Source organism: Gopherus flavomarginatus, chromosome 8 (genome assembly GCF_025201925.1).
Source record: "Gopherus flavomarginatus isolate rGopFla2 chromosome 8, rGopFla2.mat.asm, whole genome shotgun sequence".
Classification (NCBI taxonomy): domain Eukaryota; kingdom Metazoa; phylum Chordata; order Testudines; family Testudinidae; genus Gopherus; species Gopherus flavomarginatus.
In genome coordinates, this window is record NC_066624.1 from 13,880,587 (window position 1) to 13,907,141 (window position 26,555).

Sequence of the window (26,555 nt, forward strand, 5' to 3'; positions counted from 1 at the left end):
CTGTCCCTCCCCCCCCAGCTCTTCCTCCCCATCCTTCTCCCCCACAGCCCACCCCACCCAGCAGCGCAGTCTGTCCCTCCCCCCAGCTCTTCCTCCCCATCCTTACACCCCCGCACAGCCCTCCCCGCCCAGCAGCGCAGTCTGTCCCTCCCCCGCAGCTCTTCCTCCCCATCCTTCCTCCTCGCACAGCCCTCCCCACCCAGCAGCGCAGTCTGTCCCTCCCCCGCAGCTCTTCCTCCCCACCCAGCAGCGCAGTCTGTCCCTCCCCCCAGGCTCTTCCTCCCCATCCTTCCCCCCCCGCACAGCCCTCCCCACCCGGCAGCGCAGTCCCTCCCTCCCTCCCTGCCCCCCATCCTTCCCCCTCACACTGCCCTTCCCCGCAGCAGCACGGTCCTTTCCTTCCACTGACCATCCCTCCCACCCCAGCTCTTCCCCCCCATCCTTGCCCCTCACACTGCCCTTCCCTGCAGGAGCACGGACCCTTCCTTCCACCAACCGTCCCTCCCCCCGAGGTTTCCCCCCCCATCCTTCCCCCTCCACAGCCCTCCCTCCCAGCTCTTCCCCCCCATCCTTCCCCGCAGCAGCACGGTCCCTCCCCCCCAGCACAACCCCCACCCCCACACAGCTCTCTCCACCCAGCAGCACGATCCCATCCTTCCACTGACCGTCCCTCCCACCCTCACATAGCCCTTTCCCACTGCAACACGGTCCCTCCCTGCCACCCCAGCCCTCCTGCCCCCCGCACAGCCCTTCCCCCGAGCAGCACGGTCCCTCCTGTCCACTGACCATCCCTCCCACCGCCCTTTCCCACTGCAGCATGGTCCCTCCCTGCCACCCCAGCCCTCCTGCCCCCCGCACAGCCCTTCCCCCCAGCGGCACGGGTCCTCCCGTCCACTGACCGTCCCTCCCACCCCCACAGAACCCTTTCCCACTCCAGCAGGGCCCCTCCTGCCCATCATCCATCCATCCATCCCCCCAGCTCAGCCTTCTCCCTGTCCCCATCCATTCATCCATCCCCTGCCCCAGCACAGCCCTACAGCCTCAGCCACCATCCCTCCCTTCCTCTCAGCACCACCCTCTCCCCACATACCCACCCACCATCTAGCCTCCCTGCAGCACAACCCCCCTCCCTGCACCAGTCATCCATCCCGCCCAACAGCACAGCCCCCCTCCACACCCACATACCAACCCCCTCCTGGCATATACACCCACTTGCCCTCCATCTATCCAGCCCACACACAGCACAGTCCCTCCCTGTACATCCATCCACCATCCCTATGTACATCCCAGGTAGCTCACTAACTCACTACCTCATCCAGTCTCATTCCATCACAGTGCCCATCCAGTATTGCACACAGCACTGCCCCCTACATACCATCTGCCCCCCATCACAGACAAGTCACCACCAGGTTTCATACCTTCTTGCCATCCATCCCACCAAGCACCATCTTCATCCCCACATCCCCACTTGCCGTCTCATCATCTCTCACACACACAAAGTACAATCCCCCTCCACATATGCTTGCTCCTTATATTTCTTTTCACAAACACAGCACCACCAATCCACGTGTACCTACTGTCTGTCACACAGCACTCCCACTACAGCATACACAGCACAACACAATGCAATGCAACATCAGTTATATACCACCCACATATATCATTTGCCCCATATATATGAGAACTGCCCCCATAACACACAAAACCACCACACATAACACATACACACACACAGATGTTTCAGGTTAAAGTTAAGCATGTGCTTACGTGCCTTGCTGACATGGGGTCCTCAGAGCCCAAGCCTAAGGTAAGAGAGACTCTCATCCTGCTGGTAACACTATAGGGAAAATTATACCCCATTTGAGTAATTCTGGTGGTGTTCACTAGTGAGAAGCTGTAAACATACACACTAGACAAAACATGCTATCATTAGGTTAGCTTGATGAGGTGCTACTGAGTTTCTCTGTTCCAGAAGGCAGAGGTTGGGGGAAGTCAATGGCCTTTTTGTAAAATGAGGTCATTAGAGTAGGGGTCTTTCTGCAGCTCCATGTAACATGCAGGAGAATGCAAAATAGAGAAGGGACTGAAGGATGAGTAAAGGATTTACATTTTTCTGTCCCCTCCCCCCTCTTTTTGGACATATAAATATTAGAATCTGTCTCTCCGTGGTTATTGTACGTATCAATGACAGAGATCAGTGCCTTGGGCATCTCATTCTGCCCCCACCTTTCCCCAGGGTAACAGAAATGAGATGCAGGACCTATGCCTACAGAGAGCAATGATAATACTTTATAAGGGAAAAAATCCATCTGTTAAACAGTTAACTGATAATGGACAGATAAAAGAACAAGATCCATCTTATGTTTATTTTGGGAATAGTAACATGAGGTAATATGGCTAGACTAAACCTCACCACAACTGTTCCTAGGAATAGGCTAGTGTACTGCCACCATGAGATTCATGGAAGTAGTTTTCCACACCTGGGGCAAGTAAACATGATTATAGAAAAGATCAGATTGCCTCAGTGTCTTTGTATATTTGCAGAGGGAAAACGTACACCTTGTTCATAAAATGTGGCCAAACATAGCTTATTTCACTTGTAGCAAAAATTACCTCTTCTTTTCTCTGAAGTTTGTAGCCACAAAGGAACTTACTTGGTCCTGAGGAAGTTATGATAAATGATGGGGAAATGAATAGAAAAAATAAGAAGAGAAAGTCTGCCATCTTGTGGTGTATTGTCATTTATTTTTTTCTCTGCTGAATTTATAGATCGGTGGTGAAGTAAATGTAGATTGTTTCAGGCATTATATTTTATGAGAGGAGTCGGGGCCTGTGGTGGTAGGAATGGCTATGCAACTGCTGTGAAAGAATTGTAATATGTAGTGCAGGATTCTTACTGTCCATTTTGTTTGTTATTCCTCTTCTCCATCTTTCTTTTTGAGTGTATTTATGTGACTAGTTTAATTTCCCAGCATTGCTCCCTTGCTTTAAAACAAGCTAGTTAATGAAAGGAATACAGGATAGCAAATGAAAGGTAAAGGAGACAGAACCAACTCTAGACCATGTCCAGGATAAAGTCCCATACAAATAAACACCATCAGACCTATACTCAATGAGTAATATATCATTTAGTTGAATCAGCACCATGTACTGTGTTAGGAGGGGATTTGATCTGCGTAGTATAATTCATCAGCTGGCTTTCTGCATCACAATGTGACACAACAGGAAAAAAACTCAAGTCAATCTCTAAACAGCAAATAAAACCTCATTATTAATTAAAATACTTTGCATACAGAGGAACTTTCCTTTAGTGATGCTTATTATTATTTCTTGTTCTATGAAAGAAGAACCCTCAGCAGATTGGTAAATGGATTATAAATAGATTTTCCTGAACCACTCCTAAGTATTCAGAATTGGCCTTGGTTTGAATTGAATGTGTGTCAGTGAACAGCACTGATTCGCTCCCATTTTGCTGGTGTCCACCAACTGCCTGTGTAAGCATTTTGCAAACTTTTTACTGTACTGTCTGCTTGAGGTGCGCTTTGAGGTGAAGCCTAGTTTGTTGGGATACACTTCACACAATAAATAACTTGTTGCAAGACACATGCTTTTTCTCCCACATCCCTGATTATTGGAGCCTATCTCAAGTGATCAAGGAGGTCAGCCCAATTCAACAGAAACCTTTTTATTTGGTTTCTAGAGAGCTGCAGCGGTCATTGCTTCAGTTGAGGCAGGCTGCTTGTCAGCCAGATAACATCTCCAGCCAGGCTAGATACTCACTGCCTGGTAAAATATTCATATAACCAGATACCAGCGGGCAGAATTTAGAGCAGCCTTGATGCTACTCTGAGTTAAGCTGTGGCCCAAACTAGCCCCTAGCAGCCTCAGGGGAGCACATAGATGGGATAAAGTCTCCTTACCCTTCCCTCCCCAGCTACATTATGCAGATCTCTGGTGCACCTAAAGATTTGTGTCCCTAAATTTTTATTTCTAATATACCACATTACCAAGATGGAAAAGTTGATGCTGTGCAGTCTGATTAATGTTTTTAGCCTTTCAGTCATTTCTTTTCTCCTACGTTCCTCCTGCGAGTGGGAATTGGAAGCTTTAGCAAAACAAAGAAGAATAGTATTCCCAAAAGCAGTATCATTCGCCACCTTGAATTTCTTTCTAATATTTGTACCCCTTCTTCCCCCAAAGGAACATTTTATTGGACTTCAATAAGCTTTGATGAGTAACTGAAGAAAACAATAAGAACAGAAATGTTGCTGCTAACCATGCATCAGTGATTTTAGCATTAAATATATGGCAACTCTACTGTCATGTAGAATCTAATTTGAGATATAATTCCAGAAATATTCAATAGTTTTCAACACTAACAGACAAGTCAGGCCAATCTCTGTTCTCAGTTTCACTGGTGTAAGTCCACAGTAATTTCACTGAAGTGAATCGAGTTAGTCTGGATATAAATGAAAGGGAATCTGACCCCGTATCTTTAGCATATCACTGATATAATTTGGTAGCAGTGTACTTGTGTTAAACAGCTGTTATGTCCTACCTCATGGCCTGCACTGTAGTTTTAAGGGATGTGGTCCTTCTCTAATATAAAGGGCCAGATCCTCTGTTGGTGTAAATCAGTGTCGCTCCATTGACTTCGCTGCAGGTATGTTAATTTATACCAACCCAGGATCTGTCTGGTAGCCTTTAAAGCACTTTGAGATTTTCCTAGATGAAAGGTGCTATGTCAATGTGAAGTGCTGTCAATGTCAGGCATTATTATTTCACATCTTTTGCAGAGAACTTGGTCCCTCACCTATTGATGATTTTCACTTTGGTTGAGGTCCAGCCTTGATGATTTTCAGATTTGTGTGGAGCTTTTACTCCTGGAAGCATTCTGTGCCAAAAATTAAAAAATTCTGCACCAAAAAAATTAAAAATTCTGCACACAATATTTTAAAATTCTGCAAATTTTATTTGTCAAAAGAACACTACATAATCATGCCAGTTTCAATTGTTTTGGTAATTTATTCCAAAATGCCTGTCAGCAGGTATGTCTGTAAAAATGCAAACACGCACAAAAATTCCCATAAGAGGAGAGATTTAAAGAAACCTCTATGACAACCCAGTTCCTGTTTCTCTGTTCCCTTACTCCACCCCCTAAAGCCCAGCCAGGGGGCCAGACACCCACAGCTCCTCCCCCCCAGAGCCCAGCTGTAGGCCCCCCCCCCCGGCCCAGATGCCTACCCCCACAACCCAGCCCTGTGCAGACACCTGCCCTCTCCCCCTGCAGAGCCCAGGGATCCAGAGGGAGAAACAGCCTAATGTTTGATCTCAGGCTTGCACAGAATTTCCTGTGTGCCATGCTCTCCTTCCCCCAGGGCATGCTGGGAATTGCAGCTGCCAGGAACCCTCTAGCTCCCTCACCCCCCAACAGTGTCTTCTATGTGTGATCTGGGCTCTGCTGCGTCCAGCAGCCCCTAGTGGTGGCTAGCAGCACTGCAGCGCATTTCTGTGGGGAAATAAATTCTGCACACACAATGTTAATTTCTGAAAAATTCTGCATTGCGCAGTGGTGCAGAATTCCCCCAGGAGTAACCTTTGCATCATTAGGTGAGGCCCATCCCCTCTCATCGTTTGCTTTCCTGGGATGCTTCACCTCTGGGGATTGTTACAAAGAGATGAGTGAGTTTCTTACATTGTGGTCTAGTTGCTGGGGCAAACTTTCAGTCACTGAAGGGACAGACTTTGCTAGAAAAGCCCTGTTCACTTTCTCCTTTGAGAATGGATAATGTTGCCTCTCCTGGGAGATAGAGCTCTCCTGTCATGAAAACATATTGTTAGCCCATTACAAAGGGAGGCTCTTGACTCTACCATGATATAACAGACCTTTTGCACTTCAGATAAGGCCTTCTTGCTTCCATGTATATTAGAGGGCTGATGTTTTTTTCTGATTTGGCTTTTTCCTTGGCTCCAAGTCTTCCTCCTTCAGCTTATCAGGTATTTGCTCAGTGGTGAAGATGTTTAGCCTGATCAAGCAGAGAAAGAGGGAAAGGTTGGCTTCACCATGTGGTTATGATCTCTTGATCAGTTTGTAATGATTCATGATTACAGCAAATGGGCCAGATCTTCAGCTTGGTATATGGAGGTAGCTCTGTTGTTTTTGAAGGGCCTGTCCTGATTTACCCCTGGCTGAGGATCTGACCCAGTGAGTTTACATGAAGTAAGTGGGCAACTCAGGTGAGCTGAGCTCAGACTCTTAGTTCTAAGGGTCGTTCTTCATGCTCACTTTAATTTTGGTGACCTTAGGCGCAAGGGGACCATGTACCTTTACGGCCTTGCCCTATATGGGTCCACAAAGGGGAGAGAGGATAGCCCAGCTCACCACTGCAGTATCCATTCCCAAGGAATCCTGGGAGGAATTCTGGCTGAGTCAGGCTCAATTCCTCCTGAGGTTCTGGACTACAGCGCAACTCCTCCATATCCCCTCTAACTCAAAAAGGCTGAATTTAGCCATAATGCTAAGTGAGCAGTGTGCTTTGAAATGGCATTTCCATGTTTCTTTTTACTTTTATTGACTATCTGTATCTTAGGTAACAAACATTGCAATAATATCAGCTATGACAAGAAGGAGAACAGTAAGCACATTGGTTACCACAACATTCTGCTGTCAGCCCAAGGTCCTGGAGCACCACTGTCTGTGGTTCATCGAAAAATAAAGACAGAGTGGGCCAACTTGTGCCTTCAGTCAGATTGGTGCAAATCCAGAATACCTCCGCTGACATTAGTACAGTAAATCCAGTTTACATAGGTGTGACTGAGAGGAAAATATGGTCCAGTATCTGTATTCTGGAAGTTCCTAAATTAAAGATAGATCACTGATCCTATCTTTTCTCATGCAGTTGCCTTTGGCCTCTTCCTAGCTCTGTCCCTCAGGGTGGTTATCACATTCCAATGACTAGAGGTCAGTGCAAAGTTTGTGTTCTGTATCTTCTGTTTGAAGAATCAAGCCCAGGTTTCAACTGCTTCAGCAGTTGCTTAAATGTATACTAGAAAGGGTTTCAGTGAGCTGCAACTCACTGCTTCAGCAAATTATTTTCCTGCTGGAGTTTGGTGAGATTCTCTATGGCCCTGACAGAATGATTAATGTAACTACAGATTTCAAATGTCACGCTAATATATTTTCATTGTTGCTTTTATCAGGCAGCAGATCAGGGAGGACAAAGTTAAGCAGCATGTAAAACATAATATAAGCATGAAATGACTTTTTGAGCTTCTCAGTACTGATGTTTTTGCTTGATAGTAAAATAATTATAGAGTAAGGTGACATGGTAATGGATGAGGTCCTGTTTCATCACAAAGTGTCAGGAGTTACAGGATAGGCCAGTTCAGCAACACTTAGGTATCTTAGTGCTATTATAGCATATTTAAAAAAAAAACACCCCAAAATAAAGCACAACAGTTTTCTGCCTACCAGTTCCCGCCATACTCCATCTCAAATTACTAATGAAAAATTAAGTTGAGAAGATTATTACACTATGTCACATCACCTTCATTCTTAAGACTCCAGTAAATTAGTTTTTCAGGTAGATTACTTAAACCAGGCCGCCTTGGGCTAGAATCCTGTCAAATCTCATGAACCAGGCAGGGTCAGGCTTAGGACAGGAGAACTGCAAGGAAAACCAAGAGCTAGCAGCATGTGGGTTTATTGAGTCAATAGGTGGAATTCTTCAGCAGTATTGAACTGGTGTCCCAGCATGGTGCTAGGGAGCTCTGTGTTACTTTCAGCTGAGATGTCCACAGCCTTGGTTTAAAGATCCCTCTTTCCATGCATGTACAGGTTATCAACCTTCGTGTCAAGATCAAATTCCAATAGTGAGGGATTGTGTTGTGCCTACTGTCCTTAAACAGCAATGTAAACTCCTTCTTGCTCTTGATGGTATAGTACTTCTGCCACATCCCCAATCACCAGTTCCTGATCACTACCATCTTTTGGCTGGATTAAAACCAAGAACCTGGAGCTGAAAGGGCCATTAGCAAGCCCCTGAGACATTTGGTCTCCCAGATAGGTTATATTTATGGTTTTTATGTTGACTGAGATTGCATAATTCAACATTCGGTCTACAATTATCCCATCTAATTCAGAGGTAGATAGTGAACATTAGAGATGATATTTAATATATTAGTGTCAGGCAGCAAACACTCCTTGTCTGAGCTGTTGGCCAAGAAGAACTTTTCATAAGAAGATATTGATGAAGTTATTAGAAAACCAGATGAACAGAGGAATTGGGACAAACTCTGGTAACTTTCCCCGCAAATGAATATGTGTGCATAAATCAGAGTCTGAAAATATCTCATCAGTCCATCTGATTTAGTGGCTATTTTTTTGCCCATACAGTACCCTTCAGTATAGCAGGTTTTTCAGATGCCTTTATAGATGCATTATGGGAAGGAGACAGCTTCTGCTGTTAAGGTAGATAGTATGTGTAAAAGCTGCTGAGAAGTAATATGTGGTCAGAAGAGAGCTGGGATGACAAGTTGTAGCTAGTAATTAATGGAAGAACACACATCTCACCGAATGTGGCTTTACGTCACACATCTCCCTCCTGTAACCTCGACAATGCTGCTAATAGTTTGGAACTCATTCAGCTGATTGTAGCAGTGTCACATCTGTCTCACTAGTTAAGGCTGTACTTGCATTTTCTTTGCAAACAAAATCCTGTTGAGTTTGATCCTGCACCCACTGAAGTCAGTGGACAAAACAGTCATTAGATTTCCCAAAACTGCACTTGCTGGTAGGGTGTGGAGTCACATGGTGCTGGCTCCTTCTCTGTGTTTCCAGCTGAAAAAAACTGAACAGGTGGGAGGAGGTAGTGAAACCAAGAGCAAAGGCAGAGAGTGTAACTAGCTTTCTTCAGAAGAAACAAAACAATTATCACACTATGGACAGCTAATATCACACACACACACATTATTGGAACAAAAATTGTAGAACTAAACACAACTACTGAACTTCACTGCTCAGCCCTGGTATTTTTCATTACATTCCATCCCTCACCTTTCAGTTGTGCTTTATGGTCCAGATCCTGATTTTACATTGGTGTAAATCCAGAGTAACACCATTGACTCAAACAGTTAAGGCTTGTCTAGATGAGCATGTAGTGACCAGCAAGCTGGGTGTAAATCTACAGCACACTAGTGTGTCACACATAGTGCAATTTTAGTGCATGGTAGCAGGGGCTACTCAGACAGTCAGTATGCGACAGGCTAATGAGCTGTATATTTACATCCCAGCTTGCTGCACACTAGCTGTTTGTCTAGATAAGCTTTCGTGTGCACTTTATTTGGTCTCCTATTGCTCCTTCTCTTCCTTGCACTGTCCCCATGGACTCCTTTTCCAGACTGCTTCCTTTCTGGATGAGATACCTGGTTGTTTTGAACAAGATCAGTTGATGCAGATGTAGGTTTAGTCATTTAGGTCATTCATCTTAATCAAGTGAATTAACCCCCACTCACAGCAGAGCACGAGGTACAGCACACAAACCTCATAAAGCACACACCAAGCAATAGTTGGATGGGCACGAAAAAATCTGTTTCATTAGCAATAAAATAGCTATTTAAATTCTGGCAGATTAGAGGAGATCTTATAAACTAAACTCTTTATAGAAGACCTGAGACCTTCTCTAAAGCCTCCTATTTACAAACGTTTTGTTGATACCACACTTACCTCCTGCTTTTCTTCCCTTGATTTTTAAAAAAATTCTAGGGAACATTTACATTATTGTAGGAATTATGCTAGTAATTGTCAGCAGGAGAGTTCTAGCACAATCTTCCTGTCCAGAGTGAATAGGGATTTTTTTCCCAAAGGACTTTGCTTTCCAAACCATGAGTTAGGTCATAGCTAGACTGGCCATTTTTTGTATAGAGTTCCAATTATTATAGCACAGTTTGTGCAAAGCCAGGGGCATAAAACTCATTCAATGGAGAGGGTCGACTCCTCTTTGAACTATGGTCCATGGATCGAGATATACATTTAGGGTCACAAACTTTCCTTGTTCCACAGAGGGACTCCCACTGACATCAATAGATTTGAGTGCAAGGGTAGAATATGACCACTATGTAGTAGCTAAATCCCCATCACTTATTTATTCAATGCCTTTATTGTTATGTTGAGCCCCATGGGCTCCAGCCTACTGGCAAGGCATTGGACTCCACTGGTCCAGCTTATATGGATAAAGCCAGATCATGTTAAAGAATTGTGTTCTGGCCCTGACTTTTACTAGGACTAGAGCACAGTTCTATAACATGGGTCTAACCCAGCTAGGGTATACCTAGAAGTTCCTTTGCTTCTGTGGCTAGAGCAGTGGTCCCCAAACTCTTTCACCTACTTGGCCCACACTCCCCCAGGAGCCATGGTTGGGGGTCAAGAGCGGGACCAGAGCTGCGATCAGGAGCCCGGTCTGGGAGTGGGCCAGGAACTGGGAGTGGGGACGCAGTCAGTGCTGCAGCTAGGGTGGCAGCCAGAAGGTGGCGGCTGTGGCCAGGAGCAGGCACATGGTTGGGGCCAGGATCCTGGGGTCGTAGCCGGGAATGGAGCCATGGCCAGGAGTTGGGACTAGGGCTAGGAGCAGAGCTGGGGGCTGGGTGGCACTCCCTCCCTGCCCCTCCATGGGGGCTGGCCTGTGCCCCGCCATTCCCCCTCAAACGTTCCTCCAGACTCCACAGTTTGGAGACCACTGGGCTAGAGCCTAACTTCAGCCTCCTGTTCTTCAAATTTTGTCTCTGATGTTCAAATGTAAATTTTTAACGGTCAGTGTATTTAATCTCTATCAAAGACAAAGCTGTTCTGTGACTTGAACTAAAGAGGCGTGTATCAAAATTTAAATTTGTATATTAACTTTAAGCAAATCCTTGGCCGGCAAATAGAACAGAAACTGAAAGACATATTGGGCCTAATTCAACAAGAAGCTGAGCACTCTTGATATCCACTGAGGAGTAGAGGGCATTCAGCATCTTGTGGGATCAGGACCATTCAGAGCAAAAATGTATAGTAGCTGCAAGTGACACAGCTGCAGTTTAATCAGGGATAACAACAGGTCTTTTAAAGCAATATATAGTCCTGTATAGCTCAATTAGTAAAGGATCTTTTTAATCAGAGAATATAGGGTTCAAATCCCTGGTCAGGTGGTAACATTTCATCTAGTTCATCCCCCAGGTGCAGAAATTGCTGGATTAAATTTTATGGCATGTGTTATACAGACTATATGATCATAATGCTCTCTTCTGGCCTTTTAATCTACCAAATTGATTAAAGATTGTAAGAGTAGTTTCATATCACTTTTTCTCCTCTTTCTACGATGAGAAAAATAAAGAAAGGAGCTTGGCATTGAACATAACCATTATTTAAAAGATGACCTCTGGTGCATAGGAATATATGGAAAGAAGACGACGATATTGTGTGACTCTAAAGGAGCCCACGGGATGGCTTTATAATTCTTTCTATTTTTAACACGTATGTAGCGGAATGAGAAAATCATCATCATCTTTGTCTATGCTATGCTTGCTCGATCAATTGAATACTAAAGTCCTGCTACATCCAGCAGTGCTGCTAGTATTGAACAAACACACTACCCAGAGTTGGGCTGACATCATAGCTGATGGCTGTTGTGCACGAATACGACTGGAAAAAAGGGGAAATAGCCGTGTTAATTTTCTCTTTCTCAGAAACACAAGGCAGAGAGTCACTGTCGATCAAATAGAAAAGGACAGGAAAAAGCCTTAGGTAAAAAAATCTTATTTTCAAGCTTCGGCAAGACCTTGCATATAATAGAGATGGAAACAGAATTCTCTCTTTAAAAAAAAAGACTCAATTGTCTTTTTAAATAAAAATATGAAACAAAGATCAGGATGTTATTTGTGGCATGTTCTCAAGGAGTTTGTATTTGGCAATCTGGTCTCAGAGCTACATAACTTGTAGGGCCCAGTATTTGAAAAATGCTTTTACAGAGAGGTGTTGCCCAGAGGTCTGTGCCCAGGATTGGGGGCCAGAAACTCCTAATTCTGGGTCTGACAACGTGTGCTTCTGTAGTCTTGAGCCAGTTCCTTAAACTTTTCTGTTTCCTTATTTGTAAAATGAGGATGATGATGTTTCTGGGCCTGGGCCTGGACCGTCCTCCCCTGGGGTTGTGGAGATTAGTTAGTTAATGTTTGAAGATGGAAAGCTCTAAGTGCTGTTGTTGTTATATTGTTATGGGGTTTACCTGGGACAAAAGGTTTATGGCAGGACAAACTATTCTGAAAGGAGAGGGACTGGGTAAATAGTGAAAAGGATGAATGAAAGCTTGGCACGCCTGAATTTCAATAGCTTCTATAAGATGCATTCTGAGTACCCAGTGGTTAGGGAGGATGGACATCGTCCCCCTACTGACCATATCTGTTCTTTTAGAAGAAGGCTAAGAATGTCAGAATTATAAATGTCAGATTCTCAAAGATGTTTATTTTTCTAGACTGAGACTGGAATAGGAGTGTCAGCACAGAGACATCCGAGGCTGTTTGGACAAAACAAAAATGTCTGTTAGCTGTGTTTTTGGTGCAAAACTGGATTGTTAAGAGTGTTTAGAGTATCAGCAGCAAATGCATTGCTGTGCAGGTGTAACACACACACCTCCTGGGTGTGGTGTTCTGTCCCATCTTGTGGCACCGAGACCACTTAGAGAGAGAGATTAAAGAGTTTGCTGTACTACCTTAGCTAACAGCCCGTTGGCTTTTAGCTCATGCGGTAGAGGCTCATGCACTAAGCTCCAGAAGTCCCAGGTTTGATCCCATCCGCTGATGTCTGGGGTCTGTTGGCGTTACACAGGCAGCCCAAATGTGAGACCTACCTTGGGACTCCTACTCTTTGAGCTAGCAGAGACCACGTGCATCATGAACATGACATACTTACTGTGTGGGTAGGAAGGAAGAGAACAGCATCACTCTTCAGCATCCCTACTAGTCAAGGGCTCATGGACCAGGTGGATTGTCCTGTCTGTCCCTGGGAAGGGACATGCTGACTGTGTGACTGTGATCAGGAAGAGAATGAACAGTAGCAGCTTTGCACTCTCTGATCCTCATTGGAACAGACACCTGAGCAATGCTGATAGTGGGTGGAATAATGGCAGCTGTGCTGCCAATGCTAGAAGGAAACTGTGCAAGGCCTGAGATCCGAGGGGTTCTCTGTCACTTCTTGTGGTGATCGGGGCTATGTGTCAAATTTTAGAACCCTGCCTCTTCTAAACAGATGCTGGCTAATGCAGCTCTATAGGGGCAACTGAGGGCAGAATTTGGCCAGTCTCTCTGTACTGCCCTGTTTCTGTTAGATCATTTAATGAACACAGTGGGCTGTACTGGTTGCTCTTGGCTTGCACGCAGACCCTTGTCTTTTAAGCCACTCATCTAGTGCTGCAGTCTTTGCTCTAACAAGAACATTTTTGTCAACTATTGAACCAAAATGCTCCTGAGTCCTCTCTTCCACTAGGCCTTATGGACCCCTTTCCTATGTAAAAATGTATGGAAGTGGAATGCTTACCTGAAAAGCTGTGTGGCATTTCAGGAGGTGCCATTCTGTTATCCCTTGAAACCCCTTGGAACTGCTGGGCAAGCCACAGGGGCATAGCCAAATTTCATGCACAGGCTTCAGAGCCATGAAAAAGGTCCCCATGGATCTTGGGCTCTACAAAGTTCTTCCCTTTTTTCTATACTGCTCCAGGTCATCCCCTAGCATGGCTGGCAGAGGTGTCAAGCTGTTATTAGTCCAGGAGCACTCCTGTGCTGGAGAGTACAACGTGATGGTTACTGCAGCTCAGGTCAGCAGCACAGATGAGCTGTGGGTTTTGTATTTTGTTTTTACTGTCAGTTATGCTGTTTTCTGATGACAGCATGCCAGGGGCCAGAGCTGTTTCCTAACTCCTCCCTCCTGCCAGGTCATGCTGCCCCATTTACATAAGAAGGAGGTTCCGTGATGTGGATACGGGAGGAATGGTGGTGGGGAGGTATGTATTGTATAGTCACTTCCCCTCCTTGCTCTATTTTCTGTAGAACTTCCATGGGTTGATCCTGTGCACAATCTGCATTGGAGAGGAGCACATGGATCTCAGAATAAATCTACCGTTTCAAAAAGGACAATGTGTCCTTTTTCCAAGTTAGACCTATACATTTCAATTCAGATAAGAGAAATGCAATAGCTGGTTGTCCAAGCTCACTTTTAGCTTTGGTGTCAGTTTTATTATTTAATTAACTTGAGGAAATCTTAATGGAACATATTAAAATTAGGCATGTTACAATCAGTTATTTCAGAAAAGTAGGCGAGCAGTTTTAAGTGAAAGTTCTTGTGAGCACAGGGAGAGCACAGTAATACATACTGGCTAGATAAATCTGTTTTGCAATGTGAATTGTCAGCAATGTACTGTATCTAGTCACAGCCTAAAAGACTGAATTCTAAGTGATAAAATTATGTGCTGTTTTTGCTGCTCAAGAGGTGTAATGCCATTATGCATGTGCTACTTAATGAAAAAGCTTGGAATCAGAGTAGCCTGGGAGTAGCAAAAACATAAATGAGTTTCTGTTCAAGACATACTTTCTGCTAGGCAACAAATCCAAACCTAACAAAATACATGACAGTCTTTGGACTCAATAATGAATCCTCTCTCCTCCAGTTTTAGAGCAAAATTAGCATTTAACAGTGGTTCTCAGAAATAGAGCTCCTGTCATCTTATGATTGGACATGGTGACTCCCAATGAGAACAAAGTCAGAAGATGCTTAGTTTGGAATTGGCTTTAGTTTGCACTTCTAAGTAGTTTTGAAATAAACTATGAATAATACACCTGGAGTTTGTGTAAAGAGCTTTTATCAAATGAATTGCCAGAAGCATTTTCATCAGCTTCTTGTTCATTGTCTGGCTTCTCTTTCTGAGCTAATGACTTTGGAAAATGATAACTGGAATATAAGTGTAGAAATGCCTGGAGGGTGGATGGTGCACTACAATACTCAGAAGCATTCTGATGGTCATAGTTCAGTTAATTGAAACAGTGAAACAAGTCCAGTGGACCTCATCACAGTGGGATCTCCGCCAAAGAGTTGTCCAGTGATTTAGATGAGATATTCAGCTGTGATAATGAAACAGCAGGAAGAAAACAGCTGGGGAACTGTAGGCTGATATTGAAATAGAAGGGCCAAGATATCAAGGGCCATTTGCTTTTGAGGCTTGTGTGCTGAAAGATGTGGCAGCTTATTACAAAACCTGCCTCCAACCTCTGCACCCAAGCTAAAGTCTGTTAGTTGGTGATGCTGCCATTGCAACTTAGAACCCAAAAATAGTCCCCGACAGAAGCTCCTCAAAATAGCTCAGAAAAGAATCTAGAAAAATGTGGGAGGAGCCACGGCAAGGACAAAACACTGTGCTACTTTGGAAAATTAAAGAAAATTGATGGTTAGTTACTTGGAGCAGTGGTAATTTGCTATTGGCAAATCCATTCCAGTGGGCAATGTGAGTTCTCAGCACGTCTGAAAATCAGGCCACCTATTTACACTAGAAGATTTCAGCCCTAATTTTGCTAATAGTATAGTCCTTACTTCCTGAGACAACTTCAAGTTGGTTTTGACTAAAAGACTTGGCTGGCTATTTGGTAGCCAATGGGAAACAAATTGGTAGTCTGTCTATTTCCTGGTGGCCTGGTGTCCCCAACAGAACATCCACTTCAAAACACCCACCTTCAAAACTAGTTCTGTCTAGTTAAGTTTAGATACTTCTTGTGTTTTACCCTTCCTTGGTATTTTCATGTTGGTTTTGACCTGGTCTCTTGTCCATGCTTGGTCCTTTAGGTCTGTTTATAGCAATGGAACTTTTTAAAATGGTGGTTGAGTGTCTTGGGAAGCAGAATGACTTACACTTATTAAGGCAACTTCTTATAATTTAAAAACATCGTGTGGGATTTAGTTCTTGTCCTTTCAGCACTGAGGAACTGATAGCTGTTGACAGAGCTGCTCATAGTGTAGGCAATTGCACCTTCCATGCATATTCATGACTCTGGTGTAGAGTCTCTCCTGACCCAAGATTGCTTGTCAGTCCGGTTATGCAGAACTGCTTGTGTTTTATTGTCCGGTGGCTTTTCTGATCTAAAGTTCACCAGGAACTCCACTGTGATCACCAGACAAATTTTGGTCCCAGCCCTGTGCCCATTAAAGTCAATTTTGCAAATAGAATTTAAGGGGAGCAGGATCAAGCCCCGTCCCAGGGTAGCTGACCCCTAAGGAGGTCAGACACCCAGCCTACTTGTGACAGTCTCTTCAAGGAGAATGCGCCAGCTCAGATCTGCTTGTGAGTAGTTAATTTTTTAGGTGGCAGGGCAGCTGTTAATTTGCTAAGGAACACCTGGGCCTAATATAGGTGTTATGAAGGCTCAGGCAGGAGGCCCCAGAACATAGAGGAGAGCTCCTTGGGGCAAGCTGATTAGGGAGCTCTCCAGGAAAAGTGCTCCTGGAGGAAGAGATTCCAATAGGAAAAAGCTGTGAGTGCCAAGCCCTTAGGGAGACCTGGTCCCCAGTGAAAGGACCTTACCAGACAGTGTCAGGCAGTCCAGATTGCAGAGGAATACATGTCTGTGACGGATTGGATCACAGAAACCCCCTTGGGGCTGCCAGCTGATGTGCCATGACTACTCCTGTCCCTGCTTTCCTGCACTGGCAGCTTAGGACTTCAGTGCTCTGCCTGGTTTGAGCCAGATCCACTAGCCTGCTGCAAACCCAGACCCAGGGTCTGAACCACGTCCCCTACCTGCTGTAGGCTTAACTGAGAGCAACTAACAGAAGTGTTCCTGTCTTTAACACTCAGGTATCCAACTCCCAATGGGGTCCAGACCCCAAATAAATCCATTTTACCCTGTATAACTCATAAATTGTTTACCCTCTATAACACCGATAGAGAGACATGCACAGCTGTTTCCCCCTTCCCCCCCACCATACTTTGGGTTAATTAAGTAAAAAGTGATTTTATTAAATACAGAAAGTAAGATTTAAGTGGTTCCAAGTAGTGACAGACAGAACAAAGTGAATTATCAAGTAAAATAAAATAGAACACGCAAGTCTATGTCTAAGAAACTGAATACAGATAAAAACTTCACCTGCTAAGCTTCCTCTTACAGACTAGTCTCCTTCTAGCCTGTGTCCAGCAATCACTCACACCCCCTGTTGTTACTGTCCTTTGTTCCAGTTCCTTTCAGGTATCCTTGGTGGTGGAGAGGTTCTCTCTTTAGCCAGCGGAAGACAAAATGGAGGGGTCTCCCAGGGGTTTAAATAGACTTTTTCTTGTGGGTGGAGACCCCCTCCTCACTCCTATGCAAAGTCCAGCTCCAGATGGAGTTTTGGAGTCATGTGGGCAAGCCACATGTCCATGCATGACTCAGTTTTTAGCAGCCAAGCCACATTCCTGGGAAGGCTCAGATGTGGATTGGCATCTTCAAGTTCATTGCTAGCATAGTGGTTTTTGATTGGGCACTTAATTTGCACTCTTCTCAAGAAGCTGACTAAATGCTCTACTAGGCTAGTTAAACTCAAGCCAGTACCCAGCCAATATTCATAACTTCGAATACAAAAATGATACATGCATACAAATAGGATGAATACATTCAGTAGGTCATGACCTTTACATAGATATGTTACATGGCATATGTAGCCTAAAACATATTCCAGTTATGTCATATATATACATTCATTAGCATATTTCCATAAAGCCTTATGAGGGGCACCGTCACAATGTCACCTAGGAGAAGAGCTGCAGTGGTCTGACCTTTTTGGGGCCTTGAATCCACAGAGGGAGCACTTCCTAGATCAGTGCTTCTCAAAGCCGGTTCGCCGCTTGTGCAGGGAAAGCTCCTACCGGTCCAGGCTGGTTTGTTTACCTGCCGCATCTGCAGGTTTGGCCAATCGCGGCTCCCACTGGCTGCGGTTCGTCACTCTAGGCCAATGGGAGCTGCAGGAAGCAGTGTGGGCTGAGGGATGTGCTGGTCGCCCTTCCTGCAACCCCCATTGGCCTGGGATGACGAACCGCAGCCAGTGGGAGCCGCGATTGGCCAAACCTGCAGATGCGGCAGGTAAACAAACTGGCCGGGACCGCAAGGGGCTTTCCCTGCACAAGCGGCAGTCCGACTTTGAGAAGCACTGTCCTAGATGATGGCAGGAGGCTTGACTACAGTAGGGGCCCCAGGTCAAGAGGGCCTTACTGGTAAGGAGCCTGGATGGAGGACACAGATGGATGGAGGATGGGGAAGGGGCAGCGGGTGGGCAGAAAGACTAAGATCAACTCAGGCTCCCAGCTAGGATGCACAGCTGAAGGTTTGCTTTTGTATGTTTTGGCCTTTGGTTAAATAAATAGACCCCTGAAGGGGCACTGTTTACTACATCAGAGCCTCATTTGAAGTCACTGAATGTCTATTAGGGGAAACTGAGGCAGGGATGGAACTGTGGTTCTCCCAGGAGGAGTTCCTGCGATAAGTGCGCACCATAACAAGCCCTTAATTTGTTACTTAAATTTGATGTAAACCTTGGTGTCCACGGTCAAGTTAAAAAGCTATTAAAAGAACCCATCCTTCTAAGCTCTTCATGTTAAACACAAAACAATTTGGTCCATAGTACAGTGTGCTTGAAGACTGCCAAGAACTGCTTGAGTTTCTGTTTCTTTCAATACCATCCTGTATTGTCACTTCTGTAAGCATTCTCTTTCAGGACTCATCCCTATTCTCTGAGTCAACTAAGCTTCCTTCCTGATGAAAACTCTTTGGCAATGATTTTGTATTTGTGCTTGATACAAAAGTTTTCAAAAGATCTTCACAGACTCTAATCAGGGTAAAAATGCAAACAGCCTCTGAAATCTGCCTTTTCTAATGTTTCCTTAGGAAACCATTTTGTAACTTACAAGCACGCTTTGGCAGATGACGTGGTCCTTACTGTAATAAATCACAGGAATGTAAGACACTTCATTGCAGCTGCAACACGGCTAGTTAGGATCCTATTCAAGAAAAAGGCTTAGGCAGTATATTTTCTTTCCTCTAAGCCACCTGTACCATTTCCTCCCCTTATAGATGAAGTGAAAAGGCTCTCAATGCTTTTGTAATTCTCTTTAGATTTATAATTTGCAAATGTATTTTTTTAACTATAAAAATACCCAAACCTTAACAGAGCTCTTTTAAATGGCATATTGTTAACTCCCCACTACATCCACGGTTTTCTATATCTCTTTAATGAGTTTGCAAAGAAGTTTAAAGAGGTGTCTTTGATTGAAGGTTTGACCTGGAATTACTTAGAATTCATATGATGAAGCTGGCATATATACCACAGTAGCCTTAACAGAGGAATCTTCTAACTCACTGTAACAGGTAGTGTTGTAAAGGGGGACCTTTTTGATTTAACAAAATAGGACCAGTGTAGAGATTGACATCAGTAATTCTACAGCTCATGCTAAAAAAAGGACTTCATCCTGCAATATGCTTAACCCCTCCTGGAAAGTGCAATGAGATCATCAGCAACAAATGAACTTCTTGAGGATTGAGCATGCTTAGTGACTTACAGGAAGTGTGCAGTAACATGCCGGCTTGGGCTTAAACAAAAGGAAGAAAAAGCTCAATCATGAGAAGCCCTGTGCACTCTCAACTCCCCTAAATTTCAATGGGAGTTGTGGACACTCAGTGTTTCGTAGGTTACTATAGTTTTTTAGGTTAAAAGACTTACCAGCAGGCTATTCCCCCATCAGTTCATGAGCTGGTCTGCTGTATGTGTTAATGGTAACAGGAGTATCCATATGAATTTCTAGTTTGTTAGTGGGGGAATGGACCCTTTTCCATGTGGCAGAAATTTTCTAGAGCTGCTGATGGTGACTTTGCAGGAGTGTTGTATTCATTTAAGTGGAATAAATAGGCTCAACGAGTCAAAGGTGCGAACACTACCCTGTCACTGTCCAGCATTAAATAGTTTTAAACAAGGTTTGGAATACAGAGACCAGCCTACTTAGTACCATCGCAAACACACTGTTAAACATCTTTTAAATCTTTTATTAAAATACAGAAAAGAAGAAAACAAAGTATTTGAAGTGAAGTAAAGGCTTTTATTTTAGCCATGTTCCACATTCCCTTTTCCTTTATCTGGAGGTAGTTTTTAAAAGAAGAGAAGACCCCTTATTTGACAGTTTCTTAGTAATATCTGCCCTCTTTGGGGAAAAGAGATAAAACTAGGTGAGATGGGCTGGAGCTGTTGTTTAAAGTCTGATCCCAATTCCTAAAAGACAAAACAGGACAAACACAAGAGGTGAAAAAACAGAACCTCAAAGATAGAAAATGCAGCTTCTGTCTCTGGTGTTGACTCTCACTTGTAGCCTGCCTGCTGGAGAAACACAGGCCCAGCATACATTCTGATCAGCCACTCTGAGACCTGGCAAACTTGTACCAGCACTGGGCTGTTCAGGGCATTGCTTTTAGCTGCTTTTCTGGTCACAGGTTCACAGCAGTGTTGCAGAATATACAGTCTTGGTGGCTAAGCCAGGCTCTTATTAAACAGAAGGAAAAAAGAGAGAGAGAGAGAGAGAGAGAGAGAGAGAAAGGAAACAGAAGAACAAAGATAGGGATGGAAAATTAAACAATGAGGGGAAAGAAAGTTTCACATCCCAGATGGTGTTTAGGATTAAGCCAGAGACAGTGGAGGTGGTGAGGTCATCTGGGTCCCTCCCTTAGTCTGATCTGGTCAGGATATTGCTCAGGATCAGGGGACAAAGTCCCAATGGTGTCACAGTAGATCCTGGGATCTCAGGAGATGGTGGACCTGCTGGTGAAACTTGCTTCTTTCCTTTCTTTCAGTTAGCAGTTGTTACACACGTGCTTCCTAGTCAGTCTTTTCTTTTGAGGACCCCAAAAGGTCCTCATTATTAAAGTGCTGCCTCATTATTTTTGTCCACCAATTAGGTCTAGCTTCTGAACTGGGAGAAAGCACAGAGATGGTTTTTGGAAAATTTAAGAAATGGGTGATTGAGATTGATGTCGTTTAGGTGACCAAGGCAAAGGGTCAATGTCTTGATACCACATACATGATGATAGGGCCAGGATAGTGATGTGGTGAAGAAAGAGGAGCCAGTGGAGGGACACAAAGAGGCTGACTGACATGGTTGAAGTGACAAGCCAGGAAAAAGGTCTTCACAGAACAATTTTGAAGGCAAGAAGTACAGCAAGATGGGATTTGCCGGGCCAGAGAGGAGGATGTTACAATAGTCGAGACATGAGATGAGGGCCAGGATGAGAGATCAGCATTCATAAACCTGTCCCACCTGGATGTAGTAGACAGGAGACTTGAAACACCCTGCAGTGTGTGTTACAAAAGACAGACAATATCTGCATTCTGTGAGTTCATCATTCTGCTCGATCCCATGGCCTGCAGAATCTAAACATTCCTGAAGTCTCCCTCATCTACTTGCCACCCACTCAGAACGCCCCCCGCTGTTGAGCAGATGGCAGCTGTTGAGCAGATGACATGTGTTTGGTGTAAGCATTAAATCTATCTTCTCTCTGGAATGTGGCTATTCAGCAGCAGCATCTGGCTCTGCTGTTGGCTAACTCCCCCATTGGCAGCTGTGGAGCTGCCTCCAGGCCAGTGTCAGGCAGGTTACTCACATGCTGGGCGACTTGGCCTCCTGGAAGTGTGCCTCACAGGCTGGCTCTCTTCTTGACAGCTGTGGGTCATCCAGTGCTGAATAATCTACCTTGTCCTGAGTGCCTCTCTTAAGTCATTTGGATTATAAAGAATTTGGTCTCTGTTACGATTTTCCAATTAGGAGCCATTAAGGCAGTTTGTGAAACTAGGGCTGCTGTGTGCGATTGCTCAAAATACACATGACGCTGATGACAGAATGACATTCCTGAGGTTTGTCTGGCACTTGGAGTCTGTGTTGTCTGCATATTGGAGCATAGGTCTTTTTGCCAGGATTCCTAGGTTCTGTTCTCAGCCCTGTCACTGACCCACTGCAGGACCTTGGTCGACTGACTTAACCTCTCTGTTCCTCTGCTTTCCCACCTATAAAATGGAGGGTAAATAATACTTTTCTGCCTCAAATGAGAGTTGAGGGAAGACTTAGTTAACTGGAAAGTATTACCACTCACTCATCAAATTCGTAACCATACAATGCTGGAGAGGCCAAGGCCTGGTTATTAACCCTTTGTTAGACATTCATACCCATGACTAAATATACCATGTGAAGGAAAGGTCCTTTTGAAGCCCAAAGGGAGTGCTTTTCTGAATGGAAGACAATGACAATATTCTGATAGTTTGAAGAGTGCGTGTGTGTCGGGTGGGAGACAAGGGATGATAGTTTATCAGTAAAATATATTTCTTAATATGTTCCACTAAACTCTTTTTTAAAAAGTGATAGCATTCAATCCAAATAAACAGCTTGTGACTGACTCAATTATGCCGCCATGTATAATCCTGTACACAGCACATCACATAGTTAGATGATAAACCTAGAAGATTGGTATTGGGGTATATAGCTATGTACCTATGGGAACCCTGTTTTCTGTTCACTGTATCTTTAAATTTCTAAATTGTTTGCTTGCCTGTTTGCTGCAAGATAAATTTCATTTTGAGCTCATGGACTGTAAGGTCAGAAGGGACCATCATGATAATCTAGTTTGACCTCCTTCACATTACAGGCTACAGTACCTCACCCACCCCCTCCTATAATAGACCCATAACCTCTGGCTGAGTTACTAAAGTCCTCAAATCATGATTTAAAGACTTTAAGTTACAGGGAATCCACCATTTACTCTAGTTTAAATCTGCAAGTGATCCATGTCCCATGCTGCAGAGGAAGGTATATAGCTCTCAGGGTCTCTGCCAATCTGACCTGGGGGAAAATTCCTTCCTGACCCCAAATGTGGCAATCAGTTGGATGCTGAGTGCTACAGGACAGACGTATGCTGAGCTCTCTCCGGCAAACTTTACTTCTGTTCTTTCTTATTTTATTGTTTTATGAGTATAACATGCTCAAGTGGGACTAATGGATGGTCCCTGCTCATTGCTCCATCCAGTTAAAAATGCAACAGCAATGAGAATGAAAGCTTTTCCTCTGGAACCTGCAGTGCAACATCTTTAATCACAGGGAGGAACATGGCGCCCTGTAGGCCCATTTCTGCAACACGCTGAATGCCCTCAGTTCCAACTGAAGTCAGTGGGAGTTGAGGGGAGTTGGCTTCTGTCAGGAGCTCCTTAGCACCTCTGAGAATGCCACAGCTCTACACTACTATTTTTAGCTATGAGTGGCAGGACGGGCTAGCTGCCTGAATATGAGCCCATCTGAAACCACAGGTATATATTTGGATGACTAGCCCATCCTGCTGCATATGCTGCAGCAGGTACTCTTCTATTTTCAGCATGTGAGCTCACTCAAAGCTAGTATGGGTATGTCTACCCGAATTGGAAATTGCACCTCCCACTCCCTGTAACCTCCATGTCCCTTTATTGTGGAGAAGCATGTACACAAAAGCACTAGCAATGGTGCTTTCAAAAGGCACTGACAGGTGGACAATATTTTTTTAGAAACTGTTCGATTCTTTTTAAATGTTCCGCATCTTACTACTACATTTAAATGAAACCACTGTATATAAATCTCCCAAGCAAAGGCAGCATTGTCATAGGATTTGCAAGACATAAGTGGACCCCTGGATCCATTAAATCTTGTATCCAACAGTGGTCAAAGCTGATGCTTCAGCAGAAAGTGGAGGAAAAATGTGCACGCAGCTGATTTTGCTAGAGTAGTGGGAAATAATTCCTTCATGACTCCTCAGAAGTCCGCTTACATCCTCCTGGAGTGAAAGATTTGATTATCCCTGTCTTATAGTAGTTACATAACTACATTCAGTCACAATAGCCTATAGTCCTTTTTGACATCCAGCTGCAGTATTTAAATGTTGGATTATGGGAACTGGGACAAAAATCTCATCTATATGGAATGCTAATATATCCAGATGAGCACTCTAGATGATATAGCAGTGAGGCACTGCTCCAGGCACCTTGGGACCCCTGCAGGACAGGCTGGAAGTGCTGTACAGTTGCTGCCCTTTGTCTCTGAGAGGAACAGCAGCATCCACTTTAGGTCTGACCCTGCGCTCATTGAAGATAATGGCAAAATTCCCATTTATGTCAGTGATTCAGGATCAGGTCCTTAGGGCCTGTTCCTTGAAGGTGCTGATTTCCCTCAACCTTCCTGACTCAAGTGGGGCTTGAGGATGCTTACTTCCTTTTAGGAGACACTCAGCCCCTTGTTGGCTAGTAGCTTTATTATATGAGCCCCTCACTCTGGCGGTTGCAGGTACAATGGCATGGTGGAGAAAGGACACCGGGGTGTACCTAGTGAGATGCACTGCTCTGGAGTGACAGAGCAGGTGGATACCCCTCCATACCATCTCTTTCTCCTGCAAAGCCCTCCTGCCTTTGTGCATAACTGACAAGAGGGTGGCACTGAGCCAGCAATCCACTGTCTTGGAGGCTTTATTTGCACATAACCCAAATAGAAAAATAATCATAAAAAATATCTTGTATTCCTTGAAGCCCCAATATCTGGCTCCCATTTTCTGATTTAATACCATACTATTTCCTCATCTATTTTACTAGAAGCAGAGGAGCCTTTATTGCTTCTGATATTTAGATGGAGTAGAAACTATTGCTTAAATGAATAACTCCTGAAATTGTTTTCTTGCTGGTGAATCATTAATACACCATATGGATTCAACTCATGTATCTGAACTAAGTGCACTCAGAACTACTCAAACTGTTCCTTATGGTGTCTGAACTGTTTACATGGTGGTAGGATTTTTTTTTTTTTTTAAAGAGTCAAAGGTCTCAAAAACTGCACTGGCTGAAGTCATTCAAGACTTCACATTAGATAAAATACATTGCTCTCAGACTGAGATGCTTTACTAATATAATGCTTGCCACCCTATAGATCTCAATGTGCTTTATGAATGTAGATAAGAATCACTATCCTCATTTTGCTGATGGGGAAAGTGAGGCACAAAGAGTTGAGGTGACTTATAATAAATAGAGATATACCTATCTTCCAGAACTAGAAGGGACCTTGAAAGGCCATTGAGTCCAGCCCCCTGCCTTCACTAGCAGGAGCAAGTACTAATTTTTGCCCCAGATCCTTAAGTGGCCCCTTAAAGGATTGAACTCACAACCCTGGGTTTAGTAGGCTAATGCTCAAACCACTGAGCTATCCCTCCCCCACTTGCCCAACATCACATGGCGTATATCTTTGCTTTGAACCAGAGGTGTACGTTTCATCTTGAGTAGACTTACCCACCCTTGCTCTGATTGAATTAGCACATTAAAAATAGAGTGTAGCTGTGGGGGAGCATCTAGCTACCCTGAGTTCATACATAAATACCTGTCAAAGATGCTAAGTATGTACATGAGGTAGTTAGTCCCACCCACTGCTTCTGTTGGCATGACTACAGTCTATTTTTAGCGCATTAGCTCAGAGCTAGCACAGGTATGTCTCCTGGAGCTGGAAGTGTAGACATATCCACAAAAAGTTAGTGGTAGTATTGGGACTAGAACCCAGATCTCCTGACTTGTATGTGTTGGACTAGGCCATTTCTCTTAACCTCCACCTAGAAGCCCTTACTCACAGGTAATACAGTGATGTCAGTGGGAGATTTATAAGAATTACTCACAGGAGTAAAGGTTTGCAAGGTCAAAAAAGGTTTGGAAACCCCCCTGTTAGTATTCAAATGGAAAAAAACAGTGAATCTGAAGGGAAATAATCTGTCCTGATTTTGCCATAAAACAAAATCCTAGAGAAAGATTAATTCTAAGAAACTAAAATGTGTCTATTAAAATAGATGACTGTTAGCTCTAGTGAGCATTGACTTAAAATGTCTAGTCTCTCTCCATTTGGCACTGCAGCCTCAAGCATAGAGGTTTCCAAGTGCTGTATTACAGCTGAATCAGAACCCTTGGAAGCTTTATAGCTCAACTAAGCACTGAAATTTGAAATGGTACCAGAGTGGAATCCTGACAGGTGAGATGGGCTAGAACAAACTGGGTGAATCAAATGATGTATTCTTAAAAAACTGCTCCTAGCTCTATACCTGTTAAGCAGTTGCCCTTTTGCTTATTTATGTGCATCTCCCTGACTCAGGATATTTTTAGAAAAAGTAGCAAAACTGAGCTTGTAATAGTAGCAAAAGATTCCCTTTTTAACCACATGTGGGTGGTACAGAACTTGAACAAGGGAAGCCAAGCTGGCTTTAAATCTGATACATCTCCCCCACAGTCTCTGGTTAGCAAGATACATATCTGGACCACTCAAGTGCTGATGCATAACAGTGAGGCCTCTGGTTTAGGGTAAATTTTTAAAAAAGATACAATAAAGGACAAATAAAAAAAAAACAAAGTACAATGTGGATGGGTGGTCTAGTGGTCTGGCTGCTAACCTAGCACTAGGAAGACTAGAGTTTAATTCCCTCTTCTGCCACAGACTCACTGT